The sequence below is a fragment of the Coturnix japonica genome, chromosome 15 (assembly GCF_054131305.1).
Source record: "Coturnix japonica strain WE chromosome 15, WE-NBRP24, whole genome shotgun sequence".
Lineage (NCBI taxonomy): Eukaryota > Metazoa > Chordata > Aves > Galliformes > Phasianidae > Coturnix > Coturnix japonica.
The window spans coordinates 989,896-1,008,386 of NC_140677.1; the positions used below are offsets into that span (position 1 = coordinate 989,896).

General features: G+C 46.9%; 1 long non-coding RNA gene across 3 annotated transcripts in view; it reads left to right on the top strand.

Annotated features, from left to right (window-relative positions):
- LOC107319946 (uncharacterized) overlaps window positions 1–18,491 on the top strand; it is a 157,997-nt gene that overhangs the window by 8,462 nt on the left and 131,044 nt on the right. The window lies entirely within an intron of this gene.

Genomic DNA, 18,491 nt, shown 5'->3' on the forward strand with positions numbered 1-18,491 from the left:
GAGCGACCAAACGTGCCCTCAGTGTGCTGCTATGTGGGAGGAACGGGTCTGCTGCACGGTTGCTCGCAAACACTGCGGTGCTGGTGGAGGCTCAGCACATATCCCCATCCCGGTGAAGGGCAGCTCACCGCCGCCCCTACAGTCCAGGAGCGCAGGAGGAACCACCCTGAGCCCCCAGAGCCACACCGGGATGGAGGCTGTGTGGCCTTACACAGGCATGTGGAGCGCGGCATTGTTTGTCATCTCCGTGTCACAGAGCTTGGCAGCCACCGAGAGCACTTGACACGGCAATGGGATGATATGACCTCACTCTCCCAGCACGCACACGCATGTGGCGACCTGGGCAGTAGGAAAGAATGCACAAAGATTGCTCAGCTCCGTAGGGCTCAGAGGGGACGCTGCCACCTGCGCTGCTGCCTACCCCCGAGCAGCAATGTGCATGCAGGGATGGAGGGGGCTCTGCTGGGGTAGGGATGTGCCCCACGGAGAACCCTGAGTTGTGTTTGTAGCTCTTGGGAAGAGCTGTAAAGCACCACAGCAGTGTGCAACGGGTGCTGGTGACTGGTCAGTGGGAAACCTTGATCTGTAGGTATAGAAAAGGTGCAGAACCGTGTTCATACGTGGTGTAATCAACCATAGTGCTAGAAGGTAACCAAACCAATGTTTGAGGAAGTTTCAGAGGCATCCTAGATGCTTTTATCTATAACAAAACTCATCTGGGATTATTGTGATTGATGATAACAGAAAACCCATGCAGTAAGCTGCAGCTAATCATAGCCAGAGGGTACGCGTTCAAGGGCAGATGATTCTGATGACACCTGATGGCTGCTGGCAGAGGGAAGCTGTGCCCAGCTGAGCTCGGGCATCTCAGCCTCTCGGTTGGGAGGTGGCTGGGCACAGGGGTGCAGCGCTGCCCTGCAGGAGGCAGCCATCCAAACACAGCCTTGGAGGCGGCAGTCAGCCTGCAGGGCAGCTGAGTGCTCCAAGTGGCCTCAGGACAGTCGCCAGCGCCGTTATCACCAACAGCCTCTGAATAATGACTGTGCTATACTTAGCTCAGTGCTAGGAAGAGACGAAATCGCCCCATGACTAAACGCTGCTAAATCTCCGCAATAGTCATGTCCCATAAATTGAGGACAAATCAACGAGGGGGAGTGATGCCGTGCTTCGGGGGATCTCAGCTTCCTGCTGACTAACAGCAGTGTGCGGCAGAGTCCTGCTGGGGTCACTCGTGGGTGCTCTGAGCTTAGTGTGGCTCAGGGAGCTGCATCAGGAAGAGCTGCTGGCTGATATAGTGGCAGTATCATCTAGGCATTAGTAATCACTCCTTAACCTAGCAGAGCTGCTCTCTCCTGCTGACAGGATGCTGAAGATGAAGGCAGACTTGCTACCTCCTCCGTGCCTGCAGCCACCTGTCTGTGGGGTCAGGAGCTGTGTGGGATGGCTGAGGACAGAGGAGGAAGGTGCTTCGGGCTGTCAGTGCAGGACCCTGTGACTGATGTGTCTCAAGCAGCACAGCACAAGTTGCTCAGGTCATAGTCTGTGTTCGGAGGTGGATTTGGCCAGGTCTCCTGCAGAAGGGTGGCTGCACAGGGTGGTAAGGTCTTTCTCCAGGATTCCTTGATTTCTTCAAGAATCCTGCAAGAAGGAAAGGGCCAAATTCTTGCCTTGGATTTCTGCTGACCTGTTTTGTGGTGAAGGAATAAAAAGTGTCTCTGCAGAAAGAGGAGCAGAGATTTGCAGCTGCCCTGTAAGTCCTTCTCTGCTACATGGGAGGTGATGCTGCTGGGCTGGCACGAGCCTCACAGATGCTCCCAGAGCAGCATAGGTCCCCATTGATGCTGCTAATACAAAATTGCTGCTTGGTTGCCCTGTGGCTGAGGTAAGTGAAAGTCTGGCCCAGAGACGATGGTGATGAAGAATGACCAGAGGTACAAGGTGATGCTGTGGACAAGCTCTGCCTGCAGGCAGTGTCCCATAGATCTGGGAGCATTGGGAGGACCAACCTTGAGTGTTGCTGTGAGTTCATAGTTTCATAGTCTCGTGCGGGTTGGAAGGGACCTTACAGATCATCGAGTCCAGCCCCTGGGATTCGAGCCCTGTGTAGCAGAGCGGCACTTCTACCACTTGCACCACGGGGGGGATTCGAACTCCGGGCCCCAGTGTCCTTAACCACTGCGCCACCGGGGCGCACTGCCTGCTAAGAACTGCTCGTGGACTGCAAACAGGGGAGAGTGCTCTGCATAAAAGGGATCACTCCAAACTGTGATATGTTCTCTAGTGAGAGCATTTGCGGTGCTGCATTCCTGACTAATTTTCAGTTTTTCTCTTCTGTACAAATATAAAGGGATAAATGAAGTGGAAAATGCTGCTGTGCAGCTGGTTTTGGTTTTGCCTCTTTTCTTTGAACATAAGAGTGCAAATGCAGATTTGCTTGAAACATTGTTAAGAAATTTTCATTTCCCGGATCCTAAATAAGAACAAATTGATTGAAGGAGAAAGACAGAAAAAGAGCTGGAAGAAACTGATCAGAAAGGCAGACAGGTGGCAATGAAACCCGGCAGCTCCTCTTCTGCTGACTGTCTACTGCAACAAGCTGAATCCCTGCATGTATCCTGGTTTTGCCTGTGGTTGTTTGTAGAGATGTACGGTTGCAGTAGAGAGCAAAAAGCAAGCAAACAAAAAACCACCACCAACAAAAAAACCAACAAACCGCATTTTCAGCTCAAAGAGGTATTTTGTGGCAACATACTGTTTTTTTTTGGTTTTTTTTTTCACTGGTAGTGATCAAGTGAGTCATCCGGTTTGTAGTCAAAAATAGATCCAGTAATGCAGATTGAAAAATAAAACAGCAATGCGTGTGGTTATGAATGCAGCTGTTGTGATATGGCTTTCCTAATTTGGCCATATTCATGCAAGGTTTTCCTTCCAAAGATTTATGCAGTTGGTTTCATCATCAAAGGATTATTTGTAGTGAGTAAAGCTCTTCAAATCATCTATAAGTCTCTGAATTTGGTAATACTATCAGTACAGAAGTGACAAATAGCATCAGTGAAGAAAATGAATAATCTTTTTTGCCTTTTTATTTTGAATAATCAAAGATTTTCCCTCTTTTGCTGCCCACACCATGGGCTTGTAGGAGTTACTCCAGTGCTCTGAGCAGTGCAGCTGGCACTGGGGCTGCTCTGCAGTGTGCCTAGCACTGCCGCTGGTAGGGAACAGAACCTCCTGGGAGAGCTGAAGGGGGATGCAGAGAGGCAAGACAGTGTCCACAGAGAGATGCTTCAGGGGAAGGGAAGTTCCAGCTGATACCTGTGGCTGTCTGAGGTCTGGAGATGGATGTGGGCACATCGGCTGCTCATGTGCTGGGAAATTCATGGGGAGGGAGAGGAGACAAGGTGGGCTGAGCTGCTGTGAGTGGAACGGCTGTGGGAATGTGGTGGTGTGGGGCTGTGCTGGGCAGGAGGATGGTTCGGAACCACCCATCGTCAGCCTTCCAATGGCAGGACCTGGTCAGAGCTGGGTCAGCAGCCCTGGTTCCTTGCTGAGCACGGCAAGGCTTGCAGATGGGCATACAGACAGACACAGAGTTGTGGTGCTGTTCTACTTTAGTCCTGTCACACTCTGTCACACACTGCGTCTGTGGCCTACTGCTGGAGCTGTTTTATTTAAAGGCGGGATGCCAGGCTGAACCTCCACCTCCAGAGAGGGAAACCTGAGCAACAGTGTGAAAGTAACAGAAGGAATTTTGCACAGCACTGTAGTTCAAAAGAAAACCTTCAGCAAATGAACTAGCCTTATGTGATGCCTCTTTGGAGTTTGGTGTTTAGTTTTATGGATTTCTGGATTAAATAGGCATTCATTTAGACAAGAAGAATTCTCTTTTACTTTTCCAAAAGTCACACCTGGAAACAGCATGGGAATCTCGGGAGGAAAAACACTCAGAACAAAGATTCCTTCCCTGCAAAGCACCTTCTCAATCAACAAACCAGCCCGTGTCCCTCTTACAGCTCCCACTTCAGTCCTCTGGGACAAATTCAGGTCAGCACTCTCCAAGACAGCCCCATTGCTGCTGCCCCATAGCACACCAGGATGGAGCACTGCTCTCCGTACCACTGGTGAGGAGGACACTAATTCTCCTCTTTGAGTTGTGGCTGTATAATGTTGTGTCAGTGTCCTGGCGGTGCCATTCACACGTTCTTACCTCACCCCCATTCTTCTTTGCAGGACCCATTGTAGTTTGATAGTAGGTGTTCTGCTTTCTGAAATAAGTGATACACTGCAGAACTGCCAGCAAATAGTTAAGCTGCCACTTACTATGGTAATAAACAGTAATTGCCCTCTGAAACAGGAATTGTGCCATTGTTGGAAGGAAAAGAAAATCATGTTACTCTGGGCTGTCCTGTTGCTACAGGGACTCAAGAAAAATGGTGTTTATCATTGGTATTTCAATAGCATAACACTGTAGGGCCTTTCTAAATCCACCCAGCTTAGCTGGTGTTCCACAAGTTTAAAAAGCAGTATAGATTTTAAGGAGAGCATTTATTTCCCTGTACTTCAGCTAGTTTATCAAACGCTCTCACAAGCTGAATCCATGCATCGCTTAAAAATGAAAGGCATCCCAATGTCACACAGGTTATTTCTGAGCAATGACAGAGTCACAAGTGTAAGAGTTTCCACTATTTGCTCAATGTGAGAGCATGGAGCAATGCAGGAGGGTTTGGATGTGAGTAACGTGCCCAGAAGTGAGCCCAGCCACCAGCAATGGGGAGCCTTTCCCCAAAGCCATGGCAGCACGTGGGGTTGATGCACACATGGTCCGATGGAGCTCCAGAGCTCCAAAGCTGGTCTGCTTTTCCCACATGTTTAACAATTAAGACTGAAGGGTGGGGAATTGAGCAAGGCTTGCTTGCAGTAACTGGAGAATTCTGCATCAAAGCTGCAAAGGTTCAGTGCAGCATCCACAGAACCATCATCTTCCATCAAAAAGGCTTTTGGACTTCTGCGAGTGCTAAGACTACCTAGAAATCAATGGTCTTTTTTTAACTGGTGTTTAACTAGAAGTGACAAACACCTCCGACCATACCCAGAGATCTGACTTGCTGAAATCTCTGCTTCATCCTGCAATGGGTGTTTATGGGCCAGCATAAACTTGCTTAGTGTTTATATGAGATTGCTCCAGGCAGAAAGAAAGGAGAACCACTTTTCCTTGTTTGGGTGTGGGTATGTGATGGAGAATCAACTTGCCAGGATACATTTCCTTGCTTCCCCAAGCCAGCTGTGTGAGCCAGCTTTGTGCCACTGGAGCACATGGACGTTTACAGAGGGCACATTTCTGAGGCCAGGACCGACTGCTGTATGTGTGCCTGCACGCTCTGCTGGGCAGCACAGTGCCATGTAGAGCCTGGCTCCTAGGCAAGGAGCAACTGAGGTGAGCAGCTCTTCCTCCCTCTCATGCTGAATTCTCTTCCTTTTTCCCTTTTTGGTAGCAGGCCATTCAAGTTCCATTCACGCAGGGTAGGATTTATGCTGGTGATTTAGGAGGTGCGAGTCACCCACTCCTGTCTCAGACACTTTACCAGAAATCTGGCACACAACCCCTGTGACATTACATGGACATTCCACATATTTGTCTCCATTCATCCATTAGTTCTGTGTTAATCTTGTTTATAACCTCGTTGTTACTCCTTAAAAAATGCCAGCTCATTCATCTCGGAGTGGCTCCCACTCAGATGCTGTCTGCTAATTTGATTTAAGGTGCTGTAACTCGTCAGACCTGTCACCAGGAAAGATGCCTCCTCCGGGCTTGGGGCTGCTTCGGGGAGCTCGTGGTCAGAGCTGAGCTGAGATGGATGGGTTACCGAGACACATCTCTGTCCACAGAGAGTCCACGTGGAGATAAACACATCTGAACAACACTTCTCAGAGAGAGCCCTTATGTTTTCACCGTGGCTGACCTCTGCCATGGGGATATCAGCACCAGGGGCATGTGTCCTTTCCCTGTCCTAGAGCAGAGGTCACAAAGACACAGCAAGTCATGGGCAGTGAGCCCACCTGAACCCATGCAGTGCCCCATTCTGGAGCAGGGACCTGCAGGCTGCTGTGCTTGTTTCCTGGAGTGACCAGTGGTGTCTGCACACAGCAGAGCAGCACTGCGTGCACTGATGAATGCAAACTCCTTCCTGAAACCTCTGTGTGCTGACCACCCTGGGGCTCTCCCAGCAGGATTTCCCCTGGCTTGAGAAAAGCTGTACGCTGCCCCTCCTGCTTTTACAGGCAGAGCACAGAGGAGAGGATGGAGAAGCAGTGCAGGAGCTGCCGTGCACTGAGCAGTGCTGGTTGCTGGGGAATGCAGCACTGAAGTCTGTAACTGTGCCGAAGTCTGGGAGGGAGGAGGGGATGTTTCAGCCTTCTAAAAGTTGAAGTTACTTTTGTTCTCTGATTGGTCTTCAAAATATCTCCCTCCTGGGAAATTAATATAAATGAGAGACGTATTGTGGTTACTACCTGGATAGCACCAGTCTATTAATATTTTAATTCTCTCAAGTAGGCTCCACAAAATAAACAGTGCCAAAACATAGAGCTCAGCGATGTGCAAAATAGAAAGTCTCCTGTCATTTGCTCAGAGCAGAAATGATCTTGTTGCATTTAAGCCAGATAGCTTACTCTCAGAATGGCTGCACGGAACATTTGTCTGCGTATGCATCATGAACGGAGCTGAAATACCCATGAATAGTAGGAATTGATCATAATACAATAGGAAAAATGAGAGGTGGATGTTACAGCTTGGAGCACACTGGATGCTGTGCAAACAGACTGAATGTGCTCCTCCAGCAGCAGCTCATGGCCATCAGCATGAGCTGTGTGTCCTGTCAGAGGACCCTGCACCTGGCTATGGCAGAACAAGGATGAATGCACAGTGAAACTCCTGGGAGTGATGTATGGGGGCATCAGCAGGATGCTGAACAGACTCAGACATGGGGAGCAGAGAGGGCCATTTCTAGGTGGCAGTTCTTTTTGTAAGTGATAAAGCAATAGAACAACTGACTTTGCTAACCTTATCGCTATAGCTTGATCTAGAGTTTGATCATCATTCTGGTGCTCACAGAGAAACAATCTTCTGCTTTCTAATGCTTATAGAAAAAACACATTCTGCTTTCTAGCAAATTCTGGCCTTTTTGGTTGAATTAGCACCCAGTAAGCTGCAATTAAATTTAGGGATATTCATATGTTATTAAATAAAAGGAAATGTGACTAGAGAATGTGTAAGTATATCAATACTTGCTCTATAAGTACCATCCTGCTCTGCAAGCACAGTGAGTGCAGTCTGTGCTGCACAGAAATACAGGGGATGGAGAGCCAGGAATGCTGCAGCTGCAGAAGTGTGAGCAGGAGCTGCACCTCAGTGAGTGCAGAAGGAGCCCCTGTGTCCCTGTGCCCTCATCCCCCTGTGTCCCTGCCCGCAGGATGCAAAGCTCTGCCTGGGCTGCAGCTGCTGCTCTGTGCAGAGAACAGAACCGTGCAGCTGAATAATAATAAATAACACAAGAAGAATGAAAGAAAGCTTGACTGTAAGCTGGAGCTACCCAAGGGTTTTTGTAATTTATTTTCTGGCCTTACCTCTGGTTTTATGTGTGTCTTTCCTATAAGCAGCCAGTAAAAACACTCCTTGCTATGGCAACTGCCTCCTTCATCATTTAGGCAGGCATAATGCACCATTCTATGGACACCCGTGCCAATTAGTGCTGAAAACATGTATAGACAAAGTATTTTAAAGCAGCAACTCTGTTACATTAGCATTTTCCATTAAGCTCTTTATTTTTGATCATCCAAAATGAGTACTAACAGTCACTCTGGGGCTGGCACCGGGTGTGCTGGGGTATCTGCTGCCCTGGGATGCACAGCGGGAGGGAATGTCCTGTCCTGCCCCTTGGTGTGACTGAATCAAGTGACAAAACTGCTTCCTTTCACTTTTATCTGCAGTGTGGGATGTACCATATTTACAAAGCAGAGCTTGGTGTGCCTTCATAACTCACTGCTGTGGAAGGAGTTGTTGGGATGATGTATTGAAACGCAGCCGTCTCCATTATGGCACGCTGCGTATGTTTTTAAAAGCTATTCTTAAAATTAATAGTACTCTGTAATGCTGATAAAGTAGGAAGCATTTATAATTTGTTGCACTCTTTCTAAACCCGCATTAGTCTGCTTTCCACTTGACTGACTCATATTTTTTTATAGATACGGTGGTTTAAAATTTATTAATGGTGAAATAAAGGAACAAGACCTTTATTATTTAGTGGATCCATAATTTTGAAATGCTACATAAGGATCCCTGTGCTTCCTTTCCACCACTAATTAATGTCTGAATATTGATGTTAGTTCTCACTGCCACGTGAATGTTCACGCTCATCTACAGGCTTCCTCCTCTCTGATGGGCTCAGCAGGGCTGTGCTATTCGAACCTTAACAAGTTCTATCTGCTTCACAGACCAGAAGGGGTGCATACATTCATGTGATATTCAATGTTTGGTGTGTAATTCCACCACGAAGGCTCAAGGAAACAGCACTTTGCACTTCTCTGAGCCCAAGGATGGAACACACTGCTGCCTGACCAGTTTTCTGCTCCAGAGCTGCAGGAGTTGAGCTGGGCTCAGCACAGCCCTGCTCACAGTGCTGGGCAGCCCTCATCGCTGCTGAGGTCCCCTCAGTTCCTGGTCTGGCCCACAGGGGCTGGGCTGGTGGCTGCTTGGCCGAGCATCCACTTCACTGCCATCAGGATTACTCTGCACAGGGCCTTGATTCATCTGGGTATAGACTGGGACATAAATATGCCCAAAAGAAACGATCAAAATTATTAATGTTGTTTTTCTAACCTTTTTAATGAGGTGATACTCACTTCCATCAGTGCTGCCAGTGTTGGAATCTTCGATTTTATTTTTTTTCCAAAGAGCTTTAATTGAGCTAGGTATAAATAGCATATCAGTAAACAAGACCTTTTGGCTGTGTGAATCACGTCTGAAATATTTGCAAGCCCTCTGCAGCCTCTGATGGTGAGGAATGTGCTCATTAGGCTGGTCCAGATGCATTCTGCAGCCCGGTGAGAACCTGGCTTCTCCAGGAGATAAATCACTGCAGCAATAATGTGCCCATCGCTCAGTGTTATACCGTGGGTCTGCCCAGCCTTCAGATCCATCCAGATACACACAAAGGGGCTTTTGACACAGGAACTGAAGGCACCCGTGTTATGTCACCCCATTTAATTTACACTCTACTTCCGAGCTTTCCAGAGGGACTCCAACAAATCCCATAAACAAGGCTGTGCTGAAAGCAAAATGGACACTGAAGAAAACCAGCAGTTCTAACTCTGAGTTTACTTACTTGGGAATTTCTCAACTGAGCACTCATGTGAGAAATATCTCTACTGAATCTTGACTTGGTAATGGAGGATGGTCCCCATCTTCTTTGGGAAAGCACTGTGTTTTCCTTCGTTGATCTCTATGGCATTAATTACATACATTTGATTGAGTGTAGAAGTGTTTGCAGATTTGGAAACTCTTTATTTCTAAAATCAAGCTTTGTGTCTGTGGGTATGTATACACACATAACCTCATTACCTAAATTATAAATGGATTTGTGAAACAGAGGTCACAGAGTGAAAAGAGCCTTTGCACAGAGCTGTTGGGTACACAGCGCAGTTCTGTCCTGAGAAATTAAAGCAAAATATCTATATCTGAACATATTCTAGAACATACTTTGGTTCCAGATCCTTCCAATTTGTCTAAACTGCAAAAGGGGGAGTGGAGCTTTTCTTACCTTGCCCATCTCCTCTTGGAAATTTAATTTATTACATTTACACACTGCCCTTTATCTGAGGGTTTCAGAGTGCACAGTGGATCTTAATTAAACTGACTGTATGCAGGTTTGCATTGGATTTAAACATCCTGACCCAGAGAGAGAAAATCAGTTGATAAGAAAAGGAAGGCACCTTCCATGGAGGGCTTGAAGGCTCAAGGGGTGGTTCTGTTGTGGGCACTGTGTTATCTGCACATCTCTGTCCTTTGGGTGCCAAGATCACTCCGTGGTCTCATGAGATACAGAGGAGTTCCACTCTCTGTGGAGGTAAATACGCACCATTGGGATCCTGAGCAGAGATCTTCAGAGCATCAGTGCTTCCACACTGGAAGATCCCTACACAGCTACATGTAAAGGGACTCTTGTCTCAGGAGCTGTTCCTGCTTCTTTTGAGGTTCCACCTACCTGTTTTATTTCTCTGAGCTGACTTAGGACTTCAATATCTCCTGATGCGATGCCCAAGGGCTGCCAAAGGGACAGCAGCTGACTGCAGGCAGGGAGACCCCATGGGCACCTCCAGCACACAGGCAGCATCTCTTCTTATCAGATAAGGAGAGATACTGCCTGTGTGCCATGGGCTCTACCCTTGGGCATCGCATCAGGAGATACTGAAGCCCCAAACATAACTTGTGCTATTATTTTGGTAGTGTAAGTAAGTCCTAAGTCAGCTCAGAGATGAGGAGTATGAAAACAGTCCAAAATCTGAAGCCTGTGCATTAAATGGTTACTTTTCAGGTGTTTTCTGGGCTGAAGGGAGAACAGCTGCTACTCCCTGATTGCACCTGGATCCCTCAAAGGAAGCAAAGCACAGACTGCGGTCAGAGCAACCCGACATGCTCAGAAGAGAATGAAGGCCTGCTTGAAGTCTCCACATCCATGAATCTCGGGTTGTATTTGCAAAATCAGAGAAAAGCAAGCAGTGATGTTATTGTTTTTTCAATTGGGAAGCTTGAGGAATGCGTCCTTGATCAGTTCAGATTTCTTCGTTGGCCAATTACCAATTATTTCCACTGCTAGTTAAATACAAACTGCGATAATGCCATGAGTGATTCAGTCACGAGTCCAAGAGCCATTATGTAGGGCTTTTTCAGTATTTCAGAAGCTCAGGTTTTCTCAGAACTCTGATGTATGGGAACTGTTGAGTCACGGCCTGACACACTGATGGAGCACTTGGGGAAAGGACTGGTCAGCCCTGAGAGCACAAGTGAAGGCAATTCAGCTGTGTGATAGAATGGGGTGGAGCCTGGCTGCACTTCTCTTAGACCTCATTTAAGGTCTGACTTCTATTGGGGAAGGATCTCTGCCTGGAGAGCTATTCCTTGTGGAGCTTTTCCCCTGTGAACTGAGCCCTTTGGAGATGAGTGAGCATTCTTTTTTTCCTGTTTGTCCCTTTTAGCCATTTCACTCCTGTGTTGCCTTTCCGCTGTGCTAATCTTACAGACTGTAACACCTAAGGTAATAGTTACAAGGAGAACGTTTAGTTACTGACTCGTACTGTGATGAGTGCAGCAGAAGCACGGAGCTGGCCTTGGAGCGGCGCTTTGGAGGTTGTGGTCCCGCAGGGGCCCGCTGGGACACAGCCTGGCTGTGGGGAGCTCCGGTGGTGGTAACGTCCTCCTTCTCACGGGCTCAATGATAACGTCCACCCCTGGCGCGGCGTGCATCATTTGAGCGTACATTCGAGTCGAGAGGCGCGCGTCGGAATGTGAATATGTTGAGTAGTAACTTCATTAAGCAAGGTAGCATTCGCCACCTAGAGAGACACGCGAGCAATGCAGGAGAACGCGCGAGTGAGGATGCGGGCAGATGGAGCCCGGAGCGGGGCAGCTGTGGGCCTCGACAGTCACCGGGCTTCATTAAAGCTTCTGCTTTGTTGGCACAGACGGTCATTTTGCCATTGAAAGAGAGCAGGAGAGCACCACCAAGTCCTGCCGAGAGGGCTGTGCCCTCCTACTGCCTGATGATGCTGTGCAGCAGTGCTTGGAACCCACTGGGCTGTGCTTGTGCTGCCCCATTCCTGATGGAGAAATGCATGCACCTTGTCTTAGTTTTAATCACTTAAGTGAGGAAGTCCTTACCTGTCATAGAGCACGGCAATGAAGATAATGATAATTTCTTGAGGTCTGGGAGCACCAGCCACAGAGCATGGGAGCCTGGGGGGCAGGACAGGGGGACAGGGGCTGCCCCACCACAGCTGAGTGAGGTACATCTCAGGTTGTGAGCAGCGCACTGCTGCAGCTGTTTTCTCCATCATCTCCATTTTGGGGAGCTGGTTTTAACCTAATGCTTCCCTCTTATTCTCATCTATCCCCGTCCTTTTCTTACAGCCTTGAAAAATAGACTAACCGTCACTGAAATGCTGGGTCAGGACATGAAAACAAAAAGTGTTTATTTCTACAGTAATAGCACATGTACCAGTGGCAGGCTCGGCCCAGCCACAACTACAGCACATGCAGAAGTAATTTACTCAATCATTCTGCCTCATTTTCTTGTCCTGAGTTGCCAGTATTCACTATTCTCTTCATCACAATGTGATTTCCACAGACAGTTCTTGATCTGAAGTTCATTTGCAGTTCATCTTCAGAATTAATTTCTTTTTGTTGGACACATTAATGGTGTATTACTTGTAATTCTTCTAATGAGGCTTCCAGCGTTCACAAATTCAAAATAGGCTTTAAGAAAATGTTCCCCACCTGTTTAAAACTGATTTACATGAATGTCCTGGTGGATACTAAATATTCATGAGGAGTGGGCATAAAATACTTCTGAGCAAACAGAGATGGCATCAGCAGGCACTGTGGGGGGCTGCTTCAGGTGGGAGGTGTGGGGAGCTGTGGGGCCAAGGGCCCAGCTGTTTCGCCCTGCCCAGGACAGAAACAGTCACACTCACTGGTTTCAGTTTGGTGGTGTAACACAGAAGGAAAGTTGCCTATAAACCTGCCTTACTAGGAGGAAAATAAATCTTGATTCCTTTGTTCTCTGGATAGAAGGGATGCCTGCAGGCTGTGGAAGATGCCTGCTGGGTCTGTGTCTTTCTTTTTGCTCCTGTCTCACCATCCAGCCCCATGAATGGGAGTCTGAAGGTACAGGCAGTGACTGGCGGGTCTCTGTGCTCCTGTAGCTAGTAGGAGGCTCCCAGCTTCCCTCTGGTTTTGCATCCATGGTTTTGCTCAACTTAAGCTTTCATGGCTTGTGGGGTTCTGCTTCATTTTGTGGATTTCTCTTCTTGCTCTGTGACTTGTGTGATGTGCTCTAAAGCTCTGCCACCAGTAATTCCTGATGAGCCTGTTGAGTGCTCTGTCTGACAGACTGTTCCCAAGTGCTTCATATGAGTGCTTTCCCCTTCCTTAGTTTTCCCAACACACTAACTCTTGGCAGACTCATTTTTTTAATGAGACTTTAATTTTTATCTGTAATTTCTCATAAAAAATATTCCTACATTGATTTTAAAACCATTCTGCCAGAAGTGTGGACTCCTCTGTATTTAATGAATTGTGAGGTAATGAATGATACTACTTCTCTATTCAATCTTCTTTCTTGATTTAAGTTTGAAATTAGAATCAATAACCCCTTGGTCATGAACATGGAGATATTGGATAGTAACATTTTTTGTGGCTCCGTGGACAGCAGAAGTGTTTGCTGCTCCATAGGGATATCAGCAGCAAAACTGGGCTTACTTATGCCAAATTTCTTTAACTTATGTGTCTACTTATAAAGGCCTTACTAACAACACATGGCCTGCAAGACCACCTCCTGTGGGCAGAAGTGCCCCGGAGCCCAAAAGCAGAGTTCTTATTAAGACCCAATCCAATGTCCTGGTTCTGGGAAGCCAGGGGTTACCAGTTGCATTCACACCTCTCCCAGATCCACCCAGCAGGTTGTTGTCAGAACAGCAGCATCCTTTGCTCTTTTCCAGTAGCAACAATTCTCCCATTGTGCAGAAGCTGATGGGACACAGCTTGCCATACTGGTGCCGGTGCTGCTGTTCCTGAGTCCCACCCCAGTGAGTAGTGCAGCCTCTGCAGCCAGCAGTAATGTGGGGCTCATTGTGATTTGGTGCTGCAGTATCACAGATGGGACCCTGAGGAAGGCTGTGGGTGTCAAAGTGATGTTCAGTTCCTCGGTCACTGGCAGCCAGCAGGAACTTTGCTCCGTCTGAGTCTGTCCGTAATCCACTCTTATTCTGTGAAAAACCTGAGGCTCAAAGGGATTTACAGCATGTTTCTATGGATGAAATACTGGTGGTTAACATTCATGCCAGGGCTGCTCCTTCTGCATTTTTAATTTGTGTTGCACAAAACAGTGGGCAAATCAGGGGAAAGCACCAGGCCCACAGACGATGGGGCACTGCAGCCTGGGGATGCACTGCTGGGTTCTGCTTATGGGACCAGGCTGCAGATTTTTAAGGGCTCAGGGTGTGCATGTTGCAATGAATTTTGTAAGAATAATCACAATTTGATGAAGAGAAATGACAGATCTGTGGCAAGAAAAGGCTTGCCAGAGATCATTATACCACCCCATTGTGCCATAGGTGTCAAAGCAAATTGTGTTTTCTGGAGGAGAGCTTGTGTGAGCTTGTATTGCCCTAATTTTTGAAAGAATCAAAGAACACAGAGAAGGTGAGGATGCTACCAAGGCTCAATGCAGCCTGCAGTGCCAGCCCAGCACCTTGGCAGCAGCTGAACTCCTTGGTGTGAGCAATGGGTCCCCAGAGCTTAGCAAACTGGGTCCCCACAGAAATGCTGCTTTTGTCATTGATTCATGCCAGTGATGTTCCAAAAGCAGAACCGGGTCTGCCTGGGCAGCAGGGTTGCTTCTTCAGTAAAACCTGGCAACAGCATTTCACATAGTAACCTGTCCTCCAAGTTGCTTCTACTCATATTTTAACCCGGCTGTAATCTGATTGTACTTACTTACTTAAAATAAGTAATGATCAATTGGAATTTTGATTGAGAAAGAACTGAAAGGTTTGACTCACACTTTGGCTCAGAAGATGGAAAATCTGACTGACAATATAATGCAGAGACCTCACCTTAGATAGTAATGAAAAAATATCCTGTAGGAGAGGCTGGGTGTTTCTTTACATATTTCTTGTTCGCTCCTCAGAGAACAATCTCTGTCCCTTAAAATAGTAGAGAGGAGAAACATTCCCAGAGGGATGATCCAGTTGGGTGCAGTGCTGACTATGCATGGCTCCATGCACTGCAGGAAGTGCAGCAGGGCTCCTTTGAGACACACCGTGTCTGCAGCCTTATCTTCTCTTTGTGAAGAAAACCTGCTTCTCTACCAGCCCCCTGATACGATTTGGAAAAGCTAAACAAGAGGAGATGCAGGAGCTTCACAAGTGATTTGTTTTTATTTTGGCTTCCCAGAGTGATGTCACACATGGTGACAGGCTCAGAGAAATATGAAGCTTAAAACACCCACTGGGAAATGTAAAAGGAAGTTACTATCCCTGCCACTAACCATCTGTAAATATTAGATAGGCTTTGCAAGTATTTTCCTAGTTGCTGATCAAAATCAGAGCTTGAAACATTTACAGGAAGGTAGGGAGGGATGAAGGGAGGAAAAGAAGAGGAAAGAAGGAAGGAACAGCTACTGGAAACTTTTCAGTATTGCTTTGAAAAGCAAATGTATTTCATTTAGACTTTTATGCCACCTCTAAAAGCAAAGTGGCATCAGCCATTCTAGGATTTGTGCCTTCTTTTGCTTTCCAATGTAAACTAATTAGATGACTGTTCACCCCCTTGACTTTACTTTTAGTAGTAAAATTTGTTCATGAATCCTTGCAAAGTGATTTTGCCAGTTGAGAAATGGCCAATGGCTAAATGAAGCTGGTGTGCCTTGCTTGCCTTCCTGGGGATCTGGCTTCATTCCCTGAGCCAGCAGTGTCAGTTCTGCTGGCACTGATTCCCTTCCTTACCAGGCACGTGGATCCCACCCTGCAACTTGCTATTTTCCCATCCCTCAGAGAAGCTTACGATTTGAAAAGCATTGATATAGCAAAGCATTAGTGTCCCCCAAAGCTAAGATTGGCTAAAAAAGTTAATGCCCAGATAATAGGAGGAACAATGTAGCATCAGTTCTACAATGGAGTATTCAGATATATACCAATAGACATGAAAGAAATGCTTACAGAGGCAGACAGTCTAATGTAGAGATGATATCTATGTTTGGAATACCTGAATTGGGTTAATCTTATCTCTTATTAAAATCCTCTGTTGAATTTATCTATTAATAATTAACTCTTGACAAGAGACATCTTTCTACATGAGTAGGTTCTGACTAATGTGACACTCATTAAGGGTGTGAACAGGCAGAGCAGAGCCAGCTCCTGCAGGGCTGAGTGCTGGCTGCTCTGTGCTCTGCTCCTATGCCTGCTCTTTCATGCAGTAGCTGGCCTGAAATTTGGGGAATCCAGCTGTCATAATGAAAGCACATCCATCCATTCTAAAGCTCTACTGAATGTGGTGTCCGTGTACCATTGCTGGATGGCTGAGGAAAGGACCATTTAACCATCCTGGTTAGATGTTATTCCATCCAATCTCAGCCTATAGGCAACAGCATCCCACTTACAGCCGATCCATTTGGATGCTGCAGTATGTGTGATTTTAATGGATGCGGACAGCATGTGAGCTCTGGGGAAAGGTGCATTTCACTCTGAAGAATGCCAGGTAGCCCCAGGGGCAGGGAACAGATTTTTACACCTAACTGCTTTGAAGAGTTACATACTGCCCTGTTAAATGCAGGAGAGAGAAGGTTTGGGTTTCCAGATTGTTGTCTCCTTAAAGAGGGACCAGAACAAATTTCAGGTTTATCTCTGCTATGACAGGGCAGTGCAGGACAGCCATAACATGCACACTGCTGCAGGATAACATCTCCCTTCCAGCGGAGAAGTACTGAGCCCTGAGCCCTTGCACACAGGGCTGATTAATTGTTTTCTTCTTGTTTTTGTACAACAAGGCCTGGGACACCGGAGTATTTCAGCTGTTCAACCAAAGGTCAGCAGAGGGTGTCCCCAGCTGAGCAGTAGAGGCTGGATATAAAGTGGACTCCTGTCACAGTGGCAGTAGAAACCTGGTGCTGAGCAGGAAGAAGTCAGGGTACAGGAATTAGCAGGAGTCACCGGGAAGGGCCTCTCGTCTCTACAGAAGCCCTTCTGGAATGCTGCACTACTCCTGCACGCAGCCAGGCGCCTGTTCTGTTCTCAAGAAGGAGGGAGGCTGCACTAAGGTAAATGGGCGAGCACTGACCTAAACTCCTGGCCGCTGCTGGGCCTTGTCCAACTGCAGTGCTGCACAAAGCTATGTCCCCCAGGGCTACTGTGAGATGAGCTCCAACTTCAGTGAGCTCCCACCTTCCTTTCTTTACGCTTCTCCTCTTTTTGAACCAGCCATGGTCTTAGAAGCAGGGCAGGGCAGGGCAGCAGCAGAGCGCTGCAGTGTTTTGCCGTGCAGATCCCCCCAGCAGAGGACCTGCAGTCCTGCTCTGCTGCCAGTAGGAAATCAGCTCACTCCCTGGAATTCCAGCCTGGCCTGGTCATGCAGCTTTTACTCATTCCTGCTCTCTTAATTACACTGCAACCCCTTACAGTCAGGTCAGTAATGTATCACATTATATTTTGCATTTATTTGTTTTCACTGCATGTTAAATCAAAACAAAAGGTAGCTAAAGGACAGACTCTGTAGGTTCCTATTTCTTTCTCCCACTTCACTGTCCTCTCTTAGGCATTCTCTAAATTAATTCTTTATTCTTTATCTAGCAGTGATCAAACACAGGTGTTTCACAGAGCAAACCCTGCAGTGGGCAGCTGGAGCTTGACCTTCCTTTTATGTCAATAGAAAAACTCTCAGCATTGAGCATAAGCCAACCTATACGTAAACTCCCTCACTAGTCTTTAACAATTAGAGGCTGATATAAGGCCTGAAGGGCAAGATAACCCACCTATTAGTGGGGCTACTCCAAACACCTCCCTTTTCCTCAGCCAGAAGTGCCTGGTAGAGATACAACAGGTGATCTTGCAAAAAAAAAGTCAATGCTGTTACAATTCAGTTGTTTTCCTTTAGAGTTATTATATATCTTCTCATCTACTTTACAAATATTTGGAAAACACAAATGCTCAGATTTTAACTAAATTACACTAGAACAAATATCTTTATTGCTGCACTGAAAGCTGTGGATCTGCCCAAGCTAAATTCCATTTAATGTTTCTTTAACGACCTTTGGGACAGCTTAGCCACATTCCGATGAGTGTTCAAATAAGATGGCTTTTGTTAGATTGCAGCTGTTTAAATCCAGCGTGACATTGCTACCCCAAACACAAGTATTATCATTGCCCCAGGTACCGAGGCAGTTGATCCTGGTTTCTCTGCTTATGACAAAAAGTAATGGTATGAGCAGGCAGTTCAAGCAGTTGTGCCAGCATTACTCAGGCTGCCTGCAGATCTCCTTAGCGCTGCAGTGTGCCTTTGTGGGCAGCTCTAAGATGGATACGTGAGAGTGGCTCCCACGGAACCATTTGAATATAGATGCAGCTGGGTCTCTGAATTTATATTCAAGATAAGAATTGCCCTTCATTTTACATGGTTGAGGAAATTCTGGAATGCTCAGATGCACTTTCTGATAAGTCTGAGTTTCACT